Raw genomic sequence first — 25,308 nt, 5'->3', positions numbered from 1 at the left:
TCTTGGGCTGGCTGGTTTAAAAAATGTTATAAAGATTTGATTTAAAGCTCTCTGACAGTTTTGACATTCAGGTGAAAGTACTGCTGCTGCATTTGGAACAATTTGCATATCCCACTGCTAAACGGAATGTTTGAGGTGTGCACTGGTGTAAAGAAATTAAAAACAAGCTATCACACATGCTTAAGTGTATGTATTCACAAAACTGATGGTTGGATCAGCACCCCATCCCCCTCCAATGTAATCTGTGATTTACTCTTCTATAATAAATTACCCTACCACGTTATTCTCGCTGGAAGATCTAACCATGCATGTAAGAAGCAAAGTAATTATAGCCCCCTCTTGTCTCAGAAATGTTCTTCAATCCCTATGAGCTCTTTATACACAATGCAGCAACACAAGTCTATTGTATACGTCTTGCCTGAAATTCTGGACTTTTGACTAAAAGTAGCCATGAAATCTCATCTGCATGATTTCCTGCATGGTTTTTTGCTTGTAACCAATGCATTTTTATCTTGTACAGTTAGTTGTAAAGCTCTTCCTGAGGAGGAATGGATGCCGACTTTTTGGCTTTGAGTCAATATGTCTATTTAAGAAAAGGGCAAGGTATAAAATCAGAAGAGTTCCAAACTGATTTAAAAAATAGGGAAGGACCCTAATACATTTCCATATAGAAGAAAGAAGTACAGCAACACCCAATTAGACTGAAACATTCTGACATGATGTTAGGGTTCTTCTTTTTTTATTTATAATTTCAGATTTTTTTTAGGTAGACATAGAAAAAGATATTTAATGTGTTAAAGGGCAATAAAGACCTGAGGCAGTAAAGCCAAGGCCTTAAATATTATGAAACTTTTCAAGAAGACAAAAGTCTTTCAAGAAAATATCACTGGACATAACCTTCAGTCTTCAGAGTCTCAAAGGGTAATCCTTAATACTTCTTTTTGTGTGACTGTAAAAAGGAAATACTTAAAATTAGAAATCTTCCAAGGAAGCAATTAAGATTTCCATAGCATGTCTATAACTCGTCATGAAAAGTAGGTAGCTGGGTTTGTGTGTGTCAACTAGCATCTACAGTTTTCAAAAGGAAAAAAAAAAAAGACTACCACATTCATTTCTGTATATGCAGTACGAGTACATAGTAAAGTATGACACGAATATATGATTTAAATCACTATTTGAACAGGGTTTAGATGTAGACCAGGGTATTTATTACAGTACCATCAGAAGCTTTCTTAATTTACACAAAGTTTTTACATTTATTTTTGCAATTGAAAAAAAAAAAAACTAATCCCAAATAGATTTATCCCATGTCTTTGTCTATTCTTAATTATCAGAGATTTTGCAAAGATCTATTGTGTATAATATACTGGTAAGTACTGATGAGTTAGGAAAAATAAAAACATAAAACACAGGTCCTATCCATAAAATAATGAGTGAGGCTAAAGAGATTTGCATAAAGGAAGATAATGCAGAAAATGAAAAGTAAATTGATGGAATGAAATAGGGAGCAGAGGGTAATATGTTCAATATAGCTTGAACTGGGATCGAGTACGTAATGCACTGACATTAGAACATGGCTTTATGTTTCCTCTCTCAGCAAGCAAGGCTATTATTGTAGGGTCCTACTCAGATTTGGACGCAGGAATGTCAAACAAATGGATGAGTCACTTTTAAATTCTTTTTTATTCACATGCATTTGATAGTATATACTCAAAGCTAGTACTGGGAGCAGTAAAGTAGGCAGGATGTTGAGGTACCTTTAAACCCAATTTGGTGAGTTTCAATATAAAAAAATTAACTAGAAACAATTCTCCTCTTAAAAATTGAATTTGGTATTTTATGTCCTTGGAAAGTTATCCCTCTAATTTTGCTATGAAATTTCAATGATGACCTTGATGTCATATTTACTAATAATCTCCACAGAGATTCAGCCATTCAAAATCTCAAAAGCAGTTTTACTAATGGAAACACATACATAAACAAAAAAACAATCTCATCAGCTAGTGCATCTACAGTAAAAAAAAAAAAATGAAAAAGATCTAAGGATTTTAATTGATTGGATCTTTAATATGCATAAATAATATCTTAGGAAGGGAAAACAAAGAATCAAACAGCAAACTATACCAGTAAACCAAAACAAACCCAAGTTTAAGCTGTACTAGTAAATGGGATTGAGGAAAGGAAGGTGCAAGTCCTGTTATAGTCAGGATACATGAGTAATATACATTACTCTGCAACATCAAACTTGAGAAAATCAAAATCTTCTAGGAGTGTGATTAGAACCCTTAATCATTGATAAACAGACAATAACTAGAAATAGAAAAAAAATGTTCAGATTATGGGGATGAGGTAGAGATATTTAATTTGGAGAAAATTAATTTGGCCATTACATGATATATTATAAAAGTAATTTTTATTTATCTATTATCTCCCCCAGTAGAATGGCAGTGCCATAAGGGCAGACATTGTTTTTTTCCACTGTATTCCCAATTTCATGAAGAGTGTCTACCATATACTAAGATCAATGAATATTTATTGAATGAAAGAATGAACAACCTGAACAACTCTAAGACAAGCACTAAGTCTGCATCCATTTACATATAAAGAAATTCAGACTTAGTGAAATTAAATTTTATATACTAAACTTTGCTCTTTCACAACTACAAACTTCTACAACCCATTGTTTAGTCTGCCATTCAATACTCATTCTAGTAGTGGAAAACAAACAATAAGCATGTAGGTTGTTGAACTTATAATGTCATATAATTAGTACCATAAGTGCCAACAGTAAGGTAATGGCACTGAGAGTGACATGGGCGGATATTTTAAATTGGTTTGGACAGGAAAGCTTCTCAGAGGAGGTGACAATAAGGCAAGTGTGCATGAAGTGAAAGAGTCAAAAAAGTATCTAGAACAAAAAGTATCTAGGGGACTAGATGGACTATTATAAGAGGTAAATGAGTTAATATATATTACTTTGCTTTGTACAATGCACACAGCAAACAATATTCTCAATATGTATTATTTTCTTATATTGCTATTATTTTATAAATAATGAATTTCCCCCACTAAAACGTAAATTTTTTTTTAAAGATTTTATTTATTTATTTTTCAGAGAAAGAGAGTGAGCACAGGCAGACAGAGTGGCAGGCAGAGTCAGAGGAAGAAGCAGGCTCCCTGCGAAGCAAGGAGCCCGATGTGGGACTCGATCCCAGGACGCTGGGATCATGACCTGAGCCGAAGGCAGCTGCTTAACCAACTGAGCCACCCAGGCGTCCCGAAAAATGTAAATTTGTTAAAGACATTCATTTTTCTTTCCCTGTGGCTCCTTAAATAATGCTTAGCAAATATTCAATAAAAATGTACATAACTGAAAACAGGAAGACACAATTATCAGTTCATTAGTTAGAAAAAGTAAACAGACTATATGAATATGAAAAATGTCATCATATTTCATATGTCTGAGACAATCTAACTGTTAAATCAATGTCATCTAATCTTCTCTGGGTTTAAAGAAAGATAGAAAAGATAAAAAAATGACTAGAGTCAATAAGTTGTAGATTAAAAAAAGGTAAAAAAGAATCAGAAAAAAATAAAATTACCAATATTAGGCCACTATCTTGACCATTTACACACTCTGTCTGCCTCCATCAGATTAATATATTTTTCTAGCACAAAGATTCTACCACACAGTTTCCAATTCATTTCAGTGTTCTTAATACAAGCACAGGGACTGGTGTATAGCAAACATTCAGTAAGTCTTTTTTGAACTAAGTTGAACTAAAATTATCGTTAATAGTTCAAATGCTTTTTTTTTTAGTTCAAATTTTAAAAAATAAATAAACCATCGGAGATTACAACAGAAAAAAATGTAAGTATTGTTTTTTGACCTTGCAGCAAAAAACAAGGTTAGTTTTCACCAAAAACTGAAATATAGCTAATGGTGTGGTATTGGCAGTTGGAAGAGACCAATCAATAGAATAGACCACAGGGACTCTAATATGGGTTAAGTATTACAGGTAGCATTTTCACAGCATTGAGACTAAGTATGTAATAAAATAATCTTTTTTGTTCTCATACCTCTTATCAGGCACCAAAAATAAAAGAAATTGATACATCTGAATATAATAACTAATCAAAGATCTATTAGAAATCCTATGTATATAATTTTCTGAATTTCAAGGTGAGAATGCCTTTTAAGCCACATAGACAGTAGTAGAATATAAGCAATCATTAAGATTTATGAATCTTAAAAATTACTTAAAAATTTTTCAGTCAAAAATTATGTTGAGGGGTGCCTGGGTGGCTCAGTGGTTTGGGCTGCTGCCTTCGGCTCGGGTCATGATCTCAGGGTCCTGGGATAGAGCCCCGCATCGGGCTCTCTGCTCCGCAGGAAGCCTGCTTCCCTCTCTCTCTCTCTGCCTGCCTCTCTGCCTATTTGTGATCTCTGTCTGTCAAATAAATAAATAAAATCTTTTAAAAAAATATGTTGAATATGAGGCCAACAATAAAACACATAAATATTTTTAATGTATAGGACATCATAGAATTATTAATCTATAAATAAATAAATGAAACAAAGATCTCATCTTTTTCAAATGAATAGGCAATTCAGAATAGAAGAAATGCAAACTAGGATACATATAAAACAATATTAATCTGTAATAGATAATTATCTGTAATGAATATTCTGTAATAATTAATCTGTACTGAAAGGAATGCAAATTAAAATAGCCTAAATATTCCAAACAGTGAACTGGTTAAATAAATGACATGTGGTATAACTATGAGCTTTCATAAAATACAGCAAGTGAAAATTTATAAAGCATCATTAAGCTTAAAAAGCAGGTTGCAAAATATTAATAATAATTTTTTAGTAATTTTGTGGTATATATAAATATATAGACTATGCACAATGTTTGGTTCTGTGAATATATGTAGATATGTATGCATGTGTCTATCTATGTATCAGAAAAAACATGTATGCATTAGAAAAATCATGTAAGAATCTATATACTAAATTATTCCTAGCACTAATCTCAGATACTAAGGTTATGGCAGATATTTTTCTTCTTGTGATTTCCTTCCAAATTTTCTACAATAAACACAAATTACTTTTTATAAACATTAAAGTCACTAAAACAAGAGCTAGTCTATGTTTCAGAAAAAAGATTAGATGATATATTACTAGATTTCCTGAATGTTAAGAAATCCAGTTGAAAAGATCTATCTGTCCCTATTTTTGAAAGGCACTTCTGTTGAAAAAAATAAAATAAAAGAGGAAGGAAGGAAGGAAAGAAGATGGAGCAAGGAGGGAAGGAAGACAGAATAAAGAAAATTTTAAAAAAGAAAAGAAAGAAAAATAAGATTTTCCAAAAACAAACAAAAACAGCAACCACCTATAATGGTATTTCTTAGATTCCTAGGAGTTAGTCTTTAATTAAATTTTCAAAGAAATGCACAGCCTGGAATGTAGAAAACTTAAGAAGTTAGAGGTTATTTTATATAGTAAGCATACTATTTATTATAAGAGAAAGCAAATAGAACATGCATCAATTTCAGTGATAGGACCATTATAGTTACAATTTCAAATAAATAAAAATCAAAAGCAACCAAACGATACCTTACAACAAAACAAACAGAATGTGTTGAAGGCTATCCTCTACTGATGATTATAAAACAAGTCATCATTAAATAAAAATTGAAATATGAAGTTTGTTTGTATCTCACCAGAAATGGCAAATGAAAACTGATTTACAATCCTTAAGGAACATCAGGAAGAACATACACGTACATGGTCAAGAGGACAAGATGCAGTCCCTCGAAGACTGGAAAGGCCAATTCAGTTCTAGTCCATAATGGTGCTTCTTAGAACGAAGATATGCATTCTGGCTTTGGGTATTACCAGAGTTTTTAAAGCACCAGAGAATCTGATAAACTCTATGGTAGACTTCTCCAAGAATCCATTAAAGTAACCTGGCCAAACCCCAATAATGAAGCCATCTAAGATCAAATCAAGTTCCACTGAAGCAGGCTCTAGGGCTACAACAAAAGACTGTTCACCTAACTCCATCATACTTGCTGTTAGATATTTCAGTTTCCCCTCCAAACAGAGGGGGAAAGTTCAGAAAGATTATGTACTACATACTTCTTTTAATCCTAAAATCCAGTCAATTTCTTTTTTTGTCACTTGTCTCTTTAAAAGTAACCCAATCCCTTTCCTTTATTATGTGCAATGTGCAGCTTTACTCTGTTCGATTTTATTTCCCAATAGCAGAATGGCTTAAATAAATTCTTAAAAACCAACACACCAACAAATAAATAAATTAAAACTCAATGACTATAAAAAGTACACAGTCTAACCTGCTTAATTATTAACAGGTAAACAGAATGCATTTCTGAATTATTTACTTAAACTCCTTCAACTAAAAACTTTAAAGTTTTTGAGCCTGGAATGTGTACCCTTTCTAGGACTCTATAAATCAATTATTTTAAAATATTCTATTGAGCCATTTTAATAAAAGCAATTAAAAACATCAAAGTTAATGTGAGTTTAAACATTGGCATAGTACATGAGAAATGCAACACATTTTTAAGATTTCAGAGGTCAATAAAATTCCCTTCTTTCCAACTGTCCCTTGTTCTCTTTCAAATACTTTATTCCACAATACACTTGGACAGAATGAATAGAAATACTCTCTACTAAATTATATTAATGAGATGGATATAATAATGGTTTTGTAGTATTTACATAAGTTTTTTATTCCCAAGCATATCATAAGAAATATATAATTACAAAACTATGGAAAATGTTAATAGTTTCAAAAGTAGAATGACAGAAGAGAAAGAATGAACAATAAATAAAATTCATTTTCTCTGGATGAAATACTAGTTCAGCTAATATATTGAAAAATGGCTGCTTGACACAAGTAAGCGTTGATTACCTCAAATGCTGGTTAATTAAATTCTGGTTACCTAAGGGTATACCAGAGAAAATAAAGCTTTTGCCTTGATTCTTTTAACTATAACCTAAGATACACTAGCAGATTTTCCTGCCTTGGTAAATAGGGTTTTATCATTTTATCTTCATTAAAGATGGAAAATTTATTCTGCCATAGAGGATGGTTCTTAATCTTTAGGTCATAAGCTCCTCTGAGAAAATGATAGAAAACCAAGGATCTCTTTCTTTAGAAAAGTGTACATGTTCACAAAATTTTATGTAAATTTCTAGGAGTCCAGGTGATGTGGGAAAACAATGGCAAAAGAAAAAAAAATAAACTTCCTTATTGCCTACAGCCCACTGACAAGTCGTTGAAACAGGCAGAGTGCTCTTCCTTTAGGACCTCTGTTGTCTCTATGTCAACACTTTGCTAGAAAAAAGCAATATCAGCTTAACATTATCCTGCCCCCACCACAGGATCCTCTAAGTCTACTTTAACATATAAAACATATACTAGTTTCCTTTGGAAACTTCCTTTATCTCTACCCCCACATTCCACCCCAAGATATATCTTGGCAATCATCCTCCAAGCATATGGCCCACTGATACACATCTGAAGGATCTCATGACTAAGGTTTTATTAGACAGTAATAAATGACCTTTTCTTAAGCCCCTTCCAACTTGAAAGTATATTAATCAGTCACCTGTCACAACCCCAGTGCAGCATTTTCTGCCTCTGGGTCCTGTCCCTGTGCTTTAACAAAATCACCTTTTTGCACCAAAGACATCTCAAGAATTCCTTCGTGAAGTCCAACATTTTCACACCACAGGGACCCACCAAGAGAGTGTTTGCCTTCAAATTCTATAAAATTGTAAATGCATAGACATTGAAAATAGTACTGAAAACACAGTGACCCCAGGCATAACAAGGATGTTTAAAGTTGCTTTTTGAAGACATCGCTAATAATGAAGTATTTTCTTATGATTTGTTTCCCTCTAAAAGGGGAGTGTAAAAACAATTCTGCTTAATTTAGTCTTGGTTAAAGGTTAAGCATGTTTCCTTTTAAGATAATTGCACTACCAGAGTTTCAGCTTTAAAACAAAATAGTGCTGTTTTCAAATCATTCCACATTCTAGAAGTGACAACAAATTTTTTACACTTTTCTCTTAGAGGAGGCAGGGTGAGAGAGAAAGCTCTTTAATGTTCACCTTTACTTCTAAAGATTATCAGATAATCATAAATATATAAATATTCCCTGGGTTCAGGTTTTATTCTAACTACATTTATGTATATTTGCTTATTTTAAATCTCATAAAAACTAGGAGGTGGGTAGCTAGATATCAGATGTCATTATCCTCATTTTATTAATATGTAAACTGATGCATAGAGAGATTATGTGATTTCCCCAAGATCACCTCTCTACTGAATGGCAGAACCAGGATTCACACCTAGTCAATCTGGCCAGAGTCTTCACTTCTACAGACAATATTACATTTTCAGTTTCAATCATGAGCTGATGGCTTTTCTTATGCCATTTTATCTGTAACACAAGTCCACCTCTTTACTATTATGCCAGACACATTCATACTGTTTTTTCCCCAGACATATGCATTTGGGGAGTAGTTCATAAGTTGCTGACAAAACTGGTACCACTTTTGTGGAGTTGGCAGTTATACAGCGTTGTTAATTTTCCAGAATCAAATGCCCAGATTGGGGGGTTAAAAAAAAAAAAGCATCACTATGTCAGTAAATGTGGAGCCCTACAGTAAAAAACTAACCCCTCATTTCCTTTTTGGAAATAGTTCTCGTGAGATACAAAATTGAATGATTATATAGTCTATGGGCCAATGAAGACAACAGGAAAAGTGGCCCATATTGTTTTGACAGTTCACAAAGGTGAGGGCCAACAAGTTGCTTTTGTGGCTAAAGCTGCACCAACATGAAAATTTTCTTGATGTATCCGTCTCAGCAAGGGATTGCTGCTCCCAGAGAGAGCAATAAGTTTGTATCTCATTTGCTTTCAGTGTACCAACCTTAATACTTTCAGTAATCCCATAAAGAGCAAAGGCTGGAAAGAAAGAGAAAGAGAGATAGGGATAGAGATGGAGGAACAGGAAGGGAGGGCAGGGAAGGAAGGAAGGAAGGAAGGGAGGAAGGAGGGAAAAAGAAGAAGGGAGGAAGGAAAGAAAAGAAAAGAAAAGAAAAGAAAAGAAAAGAAAAGAGTGAGAAAGGAAGACAGAAAGGAAGAGAGAAATGTTTTTTATAGTTTGTACAGAAAAGTTTTCAGTTATAAATCTGTTCCATCTAATTTTTATTGAATTACTTCCTACATATAAATGGAATCAAGTAGATACCAGTAAGATACAAATATGAAAGGGAAAAATAAGGCAGAATGTTTGGAGTCCTGAAAATGGTTAAAGATCAGATCAACAGGAAAAAAAGCAGAGCAAAGGCAAACAGCAATGTATTTGCAAGAATGCATAACAAGAAAGACTCTTGGTAACTGAGGCAGCTTTTCTTCATTAGATCCAGGGCCTTTTAATGAAGTAATTGATTCTACTGCAGCCAAGCCAGGCCGGGAATGAAAACCTGGTTAAAATAAAAAGTATATCTGGAACAAAATACCATCCTCAGCTCCTTTTGTCTCTGACTCATCCTACATACCATAATAAAACAAATATTTAGAAATCACCTAGTTATTATTACTTTATTCCCTATAAATAATTCCCAATCACTTACACTATTAAATCCAATGTGTTTGGTTTGCAAAGTCCTCCATAATCTGGTTCCATTGTGTATCCTCTCTTCCAGTTAATGCAGAAATTGTATCCTCCAATCCAATCAGAAATTGTACCATTGAATCCAATCAGATTAAAACAGTATACACTGATTCAGAAAATCTTTATTGAAGCCTATAATATGTTAAGGAGTATTCATGTAATTGTAATCTACATGGTCTTGGAGCCAAAGAACAAATGCTAATCTCCAGTTTTTCCAAAAACTTTATCTCAATGCTTTCCTTTCTCACTCTTCTATTCTTATCCAGAAACCTATGCATCGTCTTCCATTGGATTCAACAAAAATTGATTTAGATATAATCAGTTCAAATGCTCTCATTTTAGCTCAGACACATTTCAATTGAAAGTATGATTGTTTATATACCTAAAATATATATACAGAGGCCTAACCTTATATGCTGTTCCCACTACCATTCTAACACAAACACAAAATATGGTGGATCTTAAATTAACACAACACACGCACACACACACACACACACACACACACTCTTACTAGGATCCACATTTGTCTTCTTCTATTCCTTTATCAGGCCACACTTGTTGGGGGCTTTTGAATTTGTTCTTTTAAGGCTCTTCTTCCAGATCATTTCATGATGGCTTCCCCATCTCATCATTCAATCTCAGCTCCAATGGCATCTCATTACTCTTTATCCTGCTACCCACACTTTCTGTCCCATGTCACTCTTTATCCTACTACCCAGATTTCTGTTTTTCACAGGTTATCACTCTCTACAACTATTTTACTTATAAACTCATTCACTGTCTATCGTCCTAAGTTAGGGATCCTGTCAGTTTAGCTACATATAATTCAGTGCCAAACTGCTTGTCCCTAGGCATTATGCCTGGCATATAGTAAGCACTCACATATCTGAAGAATAAATAAATACATACAAAATAATTATTCATATTCAATCCATAAATATTTATCAACTATTTATTTACAGGCTGAGGAATGTTCTGCCCCTAACATAATTATATTTGGGAGAAAAATCCAATACAAATTGGTGACAGAGAGGGTTTTTTTTTTTTTAAGATTTTATTTATTTGAGGGAGAGAGAGAGCAAAAGAGAGTGTACAATAGGGAGGAGAAGCAGAGGAAAAGGGAGAAGCAAATTAGCATGGAGTCCGATGTGGGTCTCAATCCCAGGACCCTGAGATCATGACCTGGGCCAAAGGCAGATGGCCGATACTGAACTGACTGAGCCACCCAGGCACCCCCACTTAGAGAGTTCTAAACAAAATAAATTGTCATAGAATTAGACCCAATCTGTCTTAAAACTTAAGACTAACAACATTATTTTTCTCAACCACCATTCCATCACATTCCTCTATTAAACCTATTGATACATCATTATCAACTTTTATAATGTCAAGAATGGCTGAATAAAACTGAATGAAGGTGGTGACAGTGTCACATATCTTATTTGGATATTTATTGCTTAAACAGATGAGTCGGTCCCATGAAACATGGAAGAATCAGGATACAAGTAAGAATAGTATTGTATAGAGATTCAATGCCTCCTTCATACAGTTTACAAACATGCTCAGATCTGAATATTCTAAATGTTTCTAAAGGCTAAAAAAAAAAAAGGCATTCATTTAAACTAGGGATCAGAAAACTTTCTATAAAAGGCCAAAGGATAAATATTTAGGCTTTGTAGGTAATATAGTTTCTGTCTTAATTACCCAACTGCACTATCATCTCATGAAAGCAGTCATAGGCAATAAATACATAAATAAATGAACATGTCTATATTTCAATAAAACTTTACTTACAAAAACTGTAGGATCATCAGGGAAATGCAAAGCAAAACCAAATCACCTCACACCTGTTAGAATGGCTATTTTCAAAAAAACAAGAAATAAGAAGGGTTGGTAAGGATGTGGAGAAAAAGAAACCTTTGTGCACTATTGGTGGGAATGTAAATTGGTGCAACCACTATGGAAAACAATATAGAGGTTCCTCAAGAAATTAAAAATAGAACTACTATATGATCCAGCATTTCCACTTCTGAGTATATACAAAAGGAAATGAAATCACTATCTCAATAAGATATTTGCATCCTAATGTTCACTGTAGCATTATTTACAATAACTAAGACATGGAAATAATCTAAGTGTTGATAGATGGATGATTCATTTTTAAAAAGTGGCATGTATATACAATGGACTATTATTCAGCCATCAAAAAGAAGAAAATCCTGCTATTTGCAACAACGTGGATGGATTTTGAGGGTATTATAAGATAAGTGAAATACATCATAGAGAAAAAGACAAATACTGTACAATCTTACATACATCTAACGGAATCTTATGGAATCTTAAAAAAAAAAAAAGCAAACAAACAAAATAACAACAAAAGAACTGAACTCATAGATACAAAGAACAGACTAGTAGTTGCCAGGGTGTGAGGGAAGGGTGGAGAAGGGGTTTAGGTTACACATGAAATGGATGAAGGTGGTCTGAAGGTACAAACTTCTAGTTATAAATAAATAAGCACTAGGGATGTTAACATGCATTATGGTGACTGTAGTTAAAAATATTATATTGTGTATTTGAAAGTGGCTAAGAGATTAGATCTTAGAAGTTCTCACCACACACAAAATACTGTAACTATGTGTAGTGATGGATGTTAATGAGATATATTAGTGGTGATGTTTAGCAATATATACATATATCAAATCATGTTGTACACCTGAAACTAACATACTGTTATACATCAACTATATCTCAATTAAAAAAAGAACAGTAGGACAGATTTGTTGACCTCTGGTCTAAATTCATTAGTTAAGCCTATGGAATTTCTATATAAGGGAGACTCAGCATCAAAACTTAATTATAAGGGGTATTATGAGGACTTGTATTAGAAGCTGTTTTTGCGAGATATGCAAGTTGCTTTTACATGAATTATAATACTTTTGGGGGGATTGATGGGAATTACAGGGGACATAAGTCTCTCAAGTTACCCTTGTCACTGCCACCTAATCCTATAATCAGTTTAGGTATGTATATTCTTGACATTACATTTTGGCCTTATATAGAATCATCATCTTTCTATAAATATCCAATCCATCATATTATTTGTATCCTAACATTAAAATTATTTTTGAGAAGCCACAATAAATACTTCATTGAAGTTTAAAAAATGCATTCCCTTTATCCATGCTAATTTTTGCAATTCTATTTTAAACAACTATTAATTTTTTTAGGCATGATTTGTTTGTAATAAATTCATTTTGTTCATTGCTCCTGATTCCTTTGTCTTCAAGATGTTTACTGATTTCTCTTCCAGTGTTTTACTGAAAATGTTGTCAGGCCATTTCAAGTTACATTTTCATTACATCTATTGTAAGACTTTTTTCTTCCTCAAATCTTTTCAGGTCCTCTAAATTTCTCAAGCAATATACACCTTATTATCCAAAGTACTAAATACCCTTTAACTTGATTAATAACTATTTTCAAAAGGCATTCTAAAACCCATTTTATGCTCCTCAAAACTGTATTCCAACACCAAAATAGCTACACAATTAAACTAAAATTTGGTGTGTAAAGATTCTACACTAAGTGAAATAAATAAACCAGAGTCAATTATCATATGGTTTCACTTATTTGTGGAACATAAGAAATAGGATGGAGGGACATAAGGAATAGGATTAGGAGAATGAAAGGAAAAATGAGGGTGGGGGATAAGAGGGGAGATGAACCATGAGAGACTATGGACTCCAGGAAACAAACAGGGTTTCAGAGGGGACCGGGCAGAAGGGTGAGCCCGGTGATGGGTATTAAGGAGGGCATGTATTGCATGGAGCACTGGGTGTTATATGCAAACAATGAATCATGGAACATTATATCAAAAGCTAATGATGTACTGTATGGTGACTAACATAATAAAAAAGCAAAAAAATAAAAATAAATTTAAATAAATTTTAAAAAGATTCTAAATGATAGTATGTTGATCCACATTGTGATAACTTATTAATCAGTAGCACTATCATTTCCTATTTTCCACTTTAAAGTTGTTTTAAGAAATTGTACTGCTGATCAGCTTTCATTAAGCTATCAGCTCTTCTATTTGTGATAATCAATACTCTACCTTTCTGCCATCCAGTTCCACTTTATCTCTTCTGGCAACATAAATTACTAAAGCCTATGGTGTCATAATATTGTTTCTAGCTTCAACCAGACTTCTGTAAAAACATGAAAGCTGTAACATTTAAATGTAAAGTTTGCTATTAAGTTATATCCCATGTTATACAACCACAAATTTTAAAATAAAATGAAAAAATATAAGATTTTAGATAATATTATAAAAACTGCTTCAGTTGGACTCACTATTCAATAAATGAAAACACTTGAGAATTCTAGGAAAAAGTAAACCTTGAGATGGTTGAAATATCAATTCTAAATAATGGGAGCATTTAGGTAATTGTCTGTACAAAACAAGGATCAGATTTTTGAAGGTCATAAAAAGCTTGACCTTTCCAGGTAAGATGAATGCAGAAAGCTTACCACTAAATTACACAATAGGGATAAGATTGTTGAATCTATCTGCAAAATAGCGTTTTCAAAAGCTTCATAAAGTAACTGATTCATTTAAGAAATAACTGAAGATTCTTTCTCTTTTCTGATATGAAAGATCACAAAACACTGCAATATTTGCAAAAGAGGATGAAGCGCTCATGTCTCACTTGTGAGACATGAATACTTCCTTTTTTACCTATGTTCTTGCTATGTATTGAGAATGCTGAAGAAAAGCAGTTCCAAAAGAACACAGGTTTGCTGATCCTGTGTTCCTGATAATAATCACATGATAGGACAGAAGCTTTCACATACAATCAGGATGATAGTTACTTGCTGTGTACTCAGAGGGACCAATTTCCCCCCATGGACATAAGCACAGCACAAATCACAAAGTACCAAAATTGAGTGTAAGTGCAATCAAACCTCTCAACTTCACTCAGCATCAGCAAAAAGGACCAGTTTAGCTACACAGGAAAAGAAGTCAGGTCCAAGGAATTGAAGGGAAGGGCAAATTGGTATTGGGATAATTAAGCTGCCTCTGCTACAGTTCATCTGCCTCACTGAAAAGAATTAAACCAACCTTGCCAAAGATTTGTCTTGTTAGCTATAATCTATCTTACTGTATTCTCACCCACTACCCATCTCCTCCTTAGCTCTCCTCTTCTCCCCAACTATGGTTTTCTTTGTAACAGTCTCTCTTCCCACTTAAACCCTTTAACCTCTCTGTCTCCCTCCCTCCCACCACACACACACACACACACACACACACACACACAGTACACACACAGAAATGCACACTGTCTGATGCTAACTGTTAACTTAAAGGATATTTTTCTTTGGAAAAAATCACATGTGATTATTGATATGACAGCACAGCAGGATGTCAGCCAGTGAAGAAATAGGGCAACATGATCCAAATCAAGTGCTAGACACATTAGTATATTTACTATGCATCTACTATAAGTGGATTACCATGCTATAAACACACTTGACAAAGATTCACATAAAGATCCTAACAGACCTGTTGGAAGTAAAGTCAGGCTATTATGAAATGCTATTAAATGCAGTAAATATTTCAGGCTCTATTTATGTGATTGTATCTCTGTTTCCCTTCAAATACACAGATGCTTAGGATAATTTTGATAATTAAAAACTGAGCCAAGTTACAATAAAAGATAGAAAGGATCATCTCTGAGTGTCAGAACAAAGAATTCAAAGCCAGAGCCAAAGGGGGAAGAGGGAGCAGAAGACTTGTTGGATGCTAGGGCATCATAATCACATATACCAGATATTTTGGGTGATTCACATATACCCAGATATTTTGGGTGGTAACACCAATGTGTGGACAACAGACAAGACCTAAAGCCAAAGAGAGACACGGAAGAACAAATGAGACATGCTTATTAATGGATGCCTAATCCTTCAGATTAGGGATAGAAGAAAATCTACAGACTACTATGGAGAAACAGTAAAAACACTTTTAATTCTTCTTAGGGCTAGGTGGTAAAAAGTCACATGAAGAAATGTGAAACCCAGATACATTCCATGGGTGCCTTAGGAATCAGCATTTACATTCTACTTTTAGAACATAAAATCTAAGCATAAAAATTAACACAAAAACTATCTGGATTTCTTTATATTCTAATGGGCACAGATCTAAGGCCACAGGATAGAAGGGAATGCTAAAACACTTTGCAAGGAGCTACAGAACTCTCATGTAACAACTTCCTTCAACTAAAAAGAAACTCAACGAAATATGAGAAACAGCTCTTCTTTTGTTCATTTAGTCAACAGCTATATATTAAATGCCTGTTGAAGGCAAGTATGATTTTAGACCCAGAAGATACAGCAGTGAATAGAACATCATTCCTGTCTTTGGCAAGTTTGTGCTCTAGTAAAGGAGACAATGAATATAAAATATAAAATATAATGTCCTGTACTGATAAATGCCAAAATAAAAAGCAAGATAAGGGGAAAGAGTGAAGATCTGAAGAAGCAGGTATTTTAGACAGCATGCTGACAAAAAGGCATTCTAAGGTGTAATTCTGGCAGAACTCTAAAAAAAGAAAAGAGTTAATCATGAGGCAGAAAATACTTCAGGATATGGGGCAAAAAAAGTTAGTAAAGATATAGCAGATTTGATTTTTTTTTTTTAAGATTTTATTTATTTATTTATTTATTTGAGAGAGTAGAGACAGAGAGAGAGACAGTGCACATGATTGGGGGGGGGGTGGCAGACAGAGGGAGAAGGAGCAGCAGATTTCCCTTTGAGTGGGGATCCAGACTCTGGGCTCAATACCCATGGGGTCATGACCTGAGCCGAAGGCAGCAGCTTAACCAACTGAGCCACTCAGGTGCCCCAAGACATAGCAAATTAAAATATAATTAATAATTTTCAACTAGCTGATGTGTAGAAACTTTTCCCCTCAAGGATTGCATGTTCTTGCCAAACTAACATGTAGATTTATGAAATTCAATGACTACTGATCCATAAGAACTTTCAACAAACACCAAAGAATTCATATCATACAAAGCATGTTATCTGACCACAGTGCAGTAATATCAAGAATTAAGGTTAAAAAGACAATTTAAAAATCCCTATGTATTTGGAAACTAAAAAACACATTTATAAATATTCCATGAGTCAAAAAAATCATAACGGAAATATTAAATATTTAAAACTAAACAACAATAAAGACACTACATATCAAAACCTGTGGGATGCAGCTAAAGTGGTACTTAGTAGAAAAGTTATGGATTTAAATGCATATATTACATGTTAAAAAGCTATAAAATTAATTAGTTAAGAATCTAATTTAGCAAGTTAAAGAATAATAGCAGAATAAAAACAAATGAAGGAGAAGGAAATAAATAATAAAGATTATGACAAAAACTAATGACACAGAACTTATATACAATAGAGAGCAAAAACTGATTCTTTTAAAAGCCAAAACTGGCTCTTTAAAAAGACAATAAAATGTTGGTTTAATCCATGTGAAATTGTCAAAATTCAACCTAAAATCTATACTGATCAAAATATTATTAATCACTAAATATTAAGCAAGGAAAAGGCACTAATTAAAAGCTTTAGGAAGGAAGAGAATATATCTCTAAAGATAAAGGAAACATTAAAATATTAAGAGAGAATACACTAAACAGTGAAAGGGCAATCAACTTACAAATTGAAATGAAATGGACAATTTACCAGAAAAATACAACATAACAAAATCAATACAATAAGAAATAGAAAACCTGAGTAACTTTATGATCAATTGATAGCAAAACTGATACTAAGAAAGAGTACACAAGAAAGGAAATGTATATTCTAATCTCACTTAAGAAAGTGAATCTTAAATCTTAAATCTTAAATCTCACTTAAGAATTTAGATGCAAAAATTCTAAAGGAAATAGAAAACCAAATGTGCAAAATTCATGTGCATTTCTGTACATGTACACATATAAACACATAACAATGATAGAATATTTATCACAGGAATGTAAGAATTGTTTAATATCAGAAAATATAAATACAAAAACACAAATTAAAAAAGATATTTGCAGTCTTGTGTTCACTGCAGCATTATTTACAATAGCCAATATTTGGAAAGAACCTAAGTGTCCATCAGTGGAGGACTGGATAAAGATGTAGTATAGATACCATGGAATACTACTCTGCCATAAAAAAAGAAGGAAATCTTGCCATTTGTTACAACACAGATAGATCAGGAGGAGATACTAAGTAAAATAAGTCAGATGGAGAAGGACAAATACCATATAATTTCAACTTATATATAGAATCTAAAAAACAAAACAAAACAAAAAACACGTAAGTTTATAATACAGAGAATAGATTGGTGGTTATCAGAAAGGAGAGGGTTGTGCAAAATGGGTTCAGGGGTTCAATTTTAAGGTGATGGGATGTAACTAGACTTATCACGGTGATCACTTTGGAGTGTATATAGATATCAAATTATAATATTGTACAACTCAAACCCATATAATCTTATAAACCAACTTTACCTCAATAAAAAAGAAAATATATTAAGTGATAAACACCATATTCAGAGATTAAATGAGAAAAAATGTCATTTTCTCAATATAAACAAACAAAATACTCCAAACATAAACATGGATAAAAGACATAAGATAGACTAAGAAAAGACATTTGCAACATACATAACTAGTGATGTATTTCTATTCAAAATATATAACAAGCTGCAAAAAAATAAAAAACAAGCATTATAAATCTATTTCTTAAAATTTTCATTGTGTTGTTAGTCACCATCATTAGTTTTTGATGTAGTGTTCCAAGATTCATTGTTTATGTACAACACCCAGTGCTCGTTGCAATATGTGCCCTCCTTAATACCTACCAACAGGCTCATCCATCCCTCCACCCCCTCCACTCTGAAACCCTCAGTTTGTTTCCAGGAGTCCATAGTCTCTCATGGCTTGTCTCCCCTCTTATTTCCCTCCCACTTCCTTTTTCCTTTCCTCCTCCTCACGCCCTCCATGCTATTCCTTATGTCCCACAAATAAGTGCAGTCATATGATAACTGACTTTCTTTGCTTGACTTATTTCACTCATCATAATTTCCTCCAGCCCCATTCATGTTGATGCAAAAGTTGGGTATTCATCCTTTCTGATGGCTGAATAATATGATCAAAAACCTCCCAAAAAACAAGAGTACATGACCTGATGGATTCCCTGGGGGAATTCTAACAAACATTCAAAGAAGAAATAATACCTATTCTCCTGAAGCTGTTCTAATAAATAGAAACAGAAGGAAAACTTCCAGACTCTTTCTATGAAGCCAGCATTACCTTGACCCCCAAACCAGGCAAAGACCTATCAAAAAGGAGAATTTCAGACCAATATCCCTGTTGAATATGGATGCCAAGATTCTTTTATTTTTTTAAGATTTTATTTATTTATTTGATAGAAAGAGATCAGAAGTAGGCAGAGAGGCAGGCACAGAGAGAGAGAGGAGGAAGCAGGCTCCCTGCCAAGCAGAGAACCTGTTGTGGGACTCGATGCCAGGACCCTGAGATCATGACCTGAGTGGAAGGCAGAGGCCTAACCCACTGAGCCACCCAGGCACCCATGGATGCCAAGTTTCTTAACAAAATCCTAGCTAATAGGATCCAACAGTACATTAAAAAGATTATCCACCATGACCAGGTGGGATTTATCCCTGGGATGAAAAAAGGGTTTAACATTTGCAAATCAGTCAATGATAGAACAAATCCATAAGTCAAGAGAGAACCACATGGTTCTCAATTGGTTCAGAAAAACCATTCGACAAAATACAGCATCTTTTCCTGATTAAAACTCTTCAGAGTACAAGGATAGAAGGAACATTCCTCAACTTCATAAAATCCACCTACGAATTATAACATTAAAACTGGCTGTGAAAATACAATTGGAGAAATCAGAGAAAATAACACCTAATTGGTCAAAGAGAATATGAAAAGGAGGGAGGAGCAAGATAGAAGAGGAGTAGGAGACCAAAATATCATCAGGTCCCAGGAGTTTAGCTAGGTGGTTATCAAACCATTCTGAATACCTACAAAATCAACAGGAGATAGAGGAGAGGAAAAACAGCAATTCTAGGAACAAAAAATTGACCACTTTCTGGAAGGTAGGATGTTCAAAGAAATGAATCCAAAGCGATGGGAAGATAGACCCCAGGGGGAGGGGCCAGATCCCAGCAAGCTGTAGAGCAGCAGAGCACAAAATCAGAACTTTTAGAAGTCTACTCCACTGAGGGACATTGATCCAGATGCTAAGCAGGGGTGTGCAGCCCTCGCGGGGACAAAGTGGTCTCAAGACCTGTGGGGTCACAGAAAGACCAAGGGTATCTGACTGTAGCTGAGCTCCCAGGAATTGAAGCAGGGAAGCTAGAGATGGAGCTAGGGAGTGGACTTTCAGCGTGGGGCTGCCTTAAACCTGATTCAAGGCACAGTCAGGCCACTGCTCTTTGAGCAGGGCCCGACAACTGGCAGATCTGGAGAGACTCCTCCTTCTTCCTCTGGGAGGAGTGGCGCAGAAGAATACTGCAGGAATATGCTGGGTTTGGAGACTCCAAACGACGCTGTGCACCAGAGATGGAAACATTCAGTCACAGTCTGAGTGAGCATAGAGTGTGGCCAGAGACCAGGGAGACAGGAGGAATTAACTGCTTTTCTCTGACGGTGTATTGAGGAGTGGGGCCATGAGCTACTGGCTCCTCCAGGACCGGATATTGGGAGGCCACCATGTTCATTCTCATCCTCCAAAGCTGTATGTAAACTTATCAGGGAACAAAAGCTCCTGAGAGCAAACCCCAGCAAATTACTTAGCATGGCCTTTGGAAAGGGCAGTACAATTCCGCCTGGGGAAAAAACATTTGAGAAACACTGCAACAGGCCCCTCCCCCCAAAACCAGCAAGAACAAACAGCCAAGACCAAGTTCACTGACCAATGAGAGCTGCAGAACTCCAGAGCGGGGGAATGCACATAGAATTCACGGCTCTTACTCCATGATTCTTTAGCCATTCAAAGTTAAATTTTTTTAATTGTATTTTTTTCTTATTCTATTTTTTTTATTTTTTCTCTTTCCTGTTTTAACCCTATTTTTAAAAAAAGATCTTATTTATTTATTTGACAGAGAGACAGAGAGAGATCACAAGTAGGCAGAGAGGCAGGCAGAGAGATAGGGGCAAGCAGGCTCCCTACTGAGCCAGAGAGCCCCATGTGGGACTTGATCCCAGGACCCTGAGACTATGACCTGAGTTGAAGGCAGAGGTTTCACCCAGTGAGCTACCCAGGAAGCCCTATTTTAACCTTTTTTACACAATTTTATATTATCAAAATCTTTTTAAAAATTCTTTTTAAAGTTTCATTCTTATGATTATATTCTACCCATTCATTGTATTCAACCTTATTTTTTGCATACCTATAGGTTTTTCTCTCCTTAAAAATATGGGAAACAGTTTCTTCTAGCATACCAAAATATATCCTAAATCTAGTGCATGGCTTTGTTCTAGTATCCAGCCTTTCTTTCCTCTTTTTTTTTTTCCCTTTTCTAACACTTCTTCTCATCAATTCCTTTTTTAGAATCTTTTTAAATGTTCATCTTTACACTCGTATTCGATCCCTTCATTGTGTTAAACTTTATACACACACACACACACACACGTTTTTAAATTTATTATTTATTTTTCTATATTATTATATTATATTACTACATATATATGTTATATATAAAATATATGTATATATTTCTTTAAAATATATATATAAAAATATATATATATATATTTCCCCCCCCCTAGTTTCATGTCCCTTCTGATTTGGTTAGTGTATATTTTTCTGGGGTCGTTGCTACCCTTTTAGTATTTTGTTCTCTCATTCATCTATTCTATCTACATAAAATGACAAGGTGGAAAAACTCACCACAAAAACCCCCAAAACAATAGGCAGTACTGATGGCTAGGGACCTAATCAATACAGACATTAGTAATATGTCAGACCTAGAGTTCAGAATAATGATTATCAAGGTGCTAGCTAGACTTGAAAAAAGTATGGGATATATTAGAGAATCCCTTTCTGGAGAAATCAAAGAACTATAACCAAGTTGAAATTTTAAAAAAAGGCTATTAATGAAGGGTAATCAGAAATGGAAGCTCTTACTGCTAGGATAGATGATTTAGAGGAGAAAGTTAGTGATAAAGATGACCAAATGATGGAGAATAAAGAAGCTGAGCAAACGAGAGACAAACAACTACTGGAAGGGGAGAGTTCAAGAGCTAAGTGATACCATAAGATGAAACAATATTAGAACAACTGGTATCCAGAAGAAGAAGAAAGAGAGAGATGGGCAGAAGGTATATTGGAGCAAATTACACTAGAGAATTTCTCATATTTGGCAAAGGAAACAAGCATCAAATCCAGTAGGCAAAGAGAAGCCCCCCAAAATCAATAAAAATACGTCAACACCCCATCATCTAACAGTAAAACTTACAAGTCTCAGTGACAAAGAGAAAATCCAGAAAACAGCTTGGAACAAGAGGTCTATAAGATAAGATGGTAGAAATCTTACTTTGGCAACAGACCTACCCACAAAGACCTGGTAGGCCAGAAAGGATTGGCATAATATATTTAGGGCAATAAATGAGAAAAATATGCAGCCAAGAATACTATATCCATTGAAAACAGAAGAGATTTTAAAAACTTCCTGGACAAACAAAAATTAAAAGAATTTGCAAACACCAAAACAGCCCTAGAGGAAATATTGAAAGAGGTCCTCTAAGCAAAGAGAGAGCCTAAAAGGAACAGAACAGAAAGGAAGAGAGACAATATACAGGAATAGTCACCTAACAAGCAATGCAATGGCATTATTCATATCTTTCAATAGATACCCTGAATGTAAATGGGGTGAATGCCCCAAACAAAAGACACAGAGTATCAGAATGAGGAAAAAAAAAAACTAAAACAAAAACCAAAACACAAGACCCATTACTATGCTATCTGCAAGAAACTCATTTTAGACCAAAGACTCCTCCAGATTTAAAGAGAAGGGGTAGAAAACAATTTACTGTGCTAACGGACATCAAAAGAAGGCTGGGTGGCAATCCTTATATCAGATAAATTACATTTTAAGATTACATAATTACTTAAAATTATATTTTAAGACTATAATAAGAGATGAGGAAGGACACTATATCATACGTAAAGGGTCCGTCCAACAAGATCTAACAATTTTAAATATAAATGCCTCTAACATGGGAGCAGCCAATTTTATAAACTGATTAGTAACAACACCAAAGAAACACATCTACAATAATACAAAAATAATAGGGGATTTTAAGACCCCTTTCACTGAAATGGACAGATCATCCAAGCAAAAAATCGACAAGGAAATAAAGGCTTTAAATGACAAACTGGACCAGACAGACATCACAGATATACTCAGAACATTCCATGTCAAAGCAACAGAATACACATTCTTCTCTAGTGCACATGGAACATTCTCTAGAATAGATCACATCCTGGGTCACAAATCAGGTCTCAACCGGTCCCAAAAGATTGGAATCATTCCCTTCATATTTTCAGACCACAATGCTTTGAAAGTACAACTCCACACAAGAGGAAAGCTGGAAAGAACTCAAATACATGGAGGCAAAAGAGCATCCTACTAAAGAATGATTGGGTCAAGCGGGAAATTAAAGAATTTATAAAAAATCATGGAGGGGCGCCTGGGTGGCTCAGTGGGTTAAAGGCTCTGCCTTCCGCTCAGGTCATGATCCCAGCATCCTGGGATCGAGCCCCACATTGGGCTCTCTGCTCAGCAGGGAGCCTGCTTCCTCCTCTCTCTCTGCTTACTTGTAATCTCTGTCTGTCAAATAAATAAATAAAATCTTTTAAAAAAATAAAAATAAAATAAAAAATAAAAATAAAAAACATAAAAAATCATGGAAACAAGTGAAAATGAAAACACAACTGTTCAAAATCTTTGGGACACAACCAAGGCGATCGAAAAAGGAAAGTATATAGCAATACAAACATTTCTCAAGAAACAATAAAAGGTCTCAACTACACAAACTGACCTCACACATAAGGGAGCTGGAGAAAGGAGCAAAGAAAGCCTAAATCCAGCAGGAGAAGAGAAATAATAAAGAGCAGAGCAGAAATCAATGAAATAGCAACCACAAGGAAAAAAACAAAACAAAACAAAAACCACAGTTAGAACAAATCAAAAAACCTAGGAACTGGTTCTTTGAAAGAATTAATAAGATTGATAAACCCCTGGCCACACATACCAAAAAAAAAAGAGAAAGGACCCAAATTAATAAAATCATGAATGAAAGAGGAGATATCACAACCAACACCGAAGAAGTAGAAACTATTTTAAGAACATTTTATGAGCAACTATACACCAGAAATTTGACAATCTGGAAGAAAGGGAGGCATTCCTAGAGACATATAAGCTACCATAACTGAACCAGGAAGAAAGAGAAAACCTGAACAGACCCATAAACAGTAAGAAGATTGAAGCAGTCATCAAAAATCTCCCAACAAACAAGAGCCCGGAGCCAGACGCTACCCAGGGGAATTTTAGCGAACATTTAAAGAAGAATCAATATCTACTCTTCTGAAACTGTTCCAGAATATAGAAATGAAAGGAAGACCTCCAAACTTATTTGATCAGGCCAGCATTATCTTGATCCCAAATCCAGACAAAGACCCCATCAAAAAGGAGAACTACAGATCAATATCCCTGGTGAACAGAGATGCAAAAATTCTCACCAAAATACTAGCAAACAGGATCCAAGAGGACATTAAAGGGAATATTCACCATGACCAAGTGGGATTTATTCCTGGGCTGCAAGGATGGTTCAACATCCACAAATCAATCAATGGGATACAATACATTAATAAAAGAAAGAACAAGAATCATATGATACTCTCAACAGATGCTGGAAAAGCATTTGACAAAATACAGCATCCTTTCTCGATCAAAACCCTCCAAAGTGTAGGCACAGAAGGTACATACCTCAATATCACCAAAGCCATGTATAAAAACCCAGAGCAAATATCATTCTCAATGGGGAAAAGCTGAGAACTCTTCCCCTAAAGTCAGGAATACGGCAGGGCTGTCCACTGTCAGCACTGCTATTCAACATAGTACTAGAAGTCCTAGCCTCAGCAATAAGACAACAAAAAGAAATAAGAGGCATCTGAATCAGCAAAGAAGTAGTCAAACTCTCACTCTTTGCAGATGATATGATACTTTATGTGGAAAACCCAAAAGACCCCACTGCAAAACTGCTAGAACTCATACAGGAATTCAGCAAAGTATCAGGATATAAAATCAATGCACAGAAATCAGTTGCATTTCTATACACCAACAGCAAGACAGAGAAAGAGAAACTAAGGAGTCGATCTCATTAACAATTGCACCCAAGACCATTAGCTACCTAGGAATAAACGTAACCAAGACGCAAAGAATCTGTACCTGCAAAACTACAAAGTACTCATGAAGGAAATTGAGGAAGACACA

At 34.7% G+C, this 25,308-nt stretch overlaps 1 protein-coding gene across 24 annotated transcripts in view; it reads right to left on the bottom strand.

Moving 5' to 3' along the window:
• Positions 1-25,308, bottom strand: part of ZBTB20 (zinc finger and BTB domain containing 20) — an 816,455-nt gene that overhangs the window by 652,539 nt on the left and 138,608 nt on the right. For 19 of the 24 annotated variants that reach the window (XM_059164023.1, XM_059164028.1, XM_059164024.1 and 16 more), the window contains one exon: positions 898-949. The exons of the other annotated variants lie outside the window; for them this stretch is intronic. The gene's annotated coding sequence lies outside the window, so the exon portion shown is untranslated. The remainder of the gene's footprint in view (positions 1-897; positions 950-25,308) is intronic. 24 annotated transcript variants of the gene reach the window in all.

Source organism: Mustela lutreola, chromosome 2 (assembly GCF_030435805.1).
Source record: "Mustela lutreola isolate mMusLut2 chromosome 2, mMusLut2.pri, whole genome shotgun sequence".
In the NCBI taxonomy this organism is placed as follows: Eukaryota; Metazoa; Chordata; class Mammalia; order Carnivora; family Mustelidae; genus Mustela; species Mustela lutreola.
The sequence above is the reverse complement of the archived record's forward strand: the minus strand, read 5'-3'. Positions and strand labels throughout refer to the sequence as shown.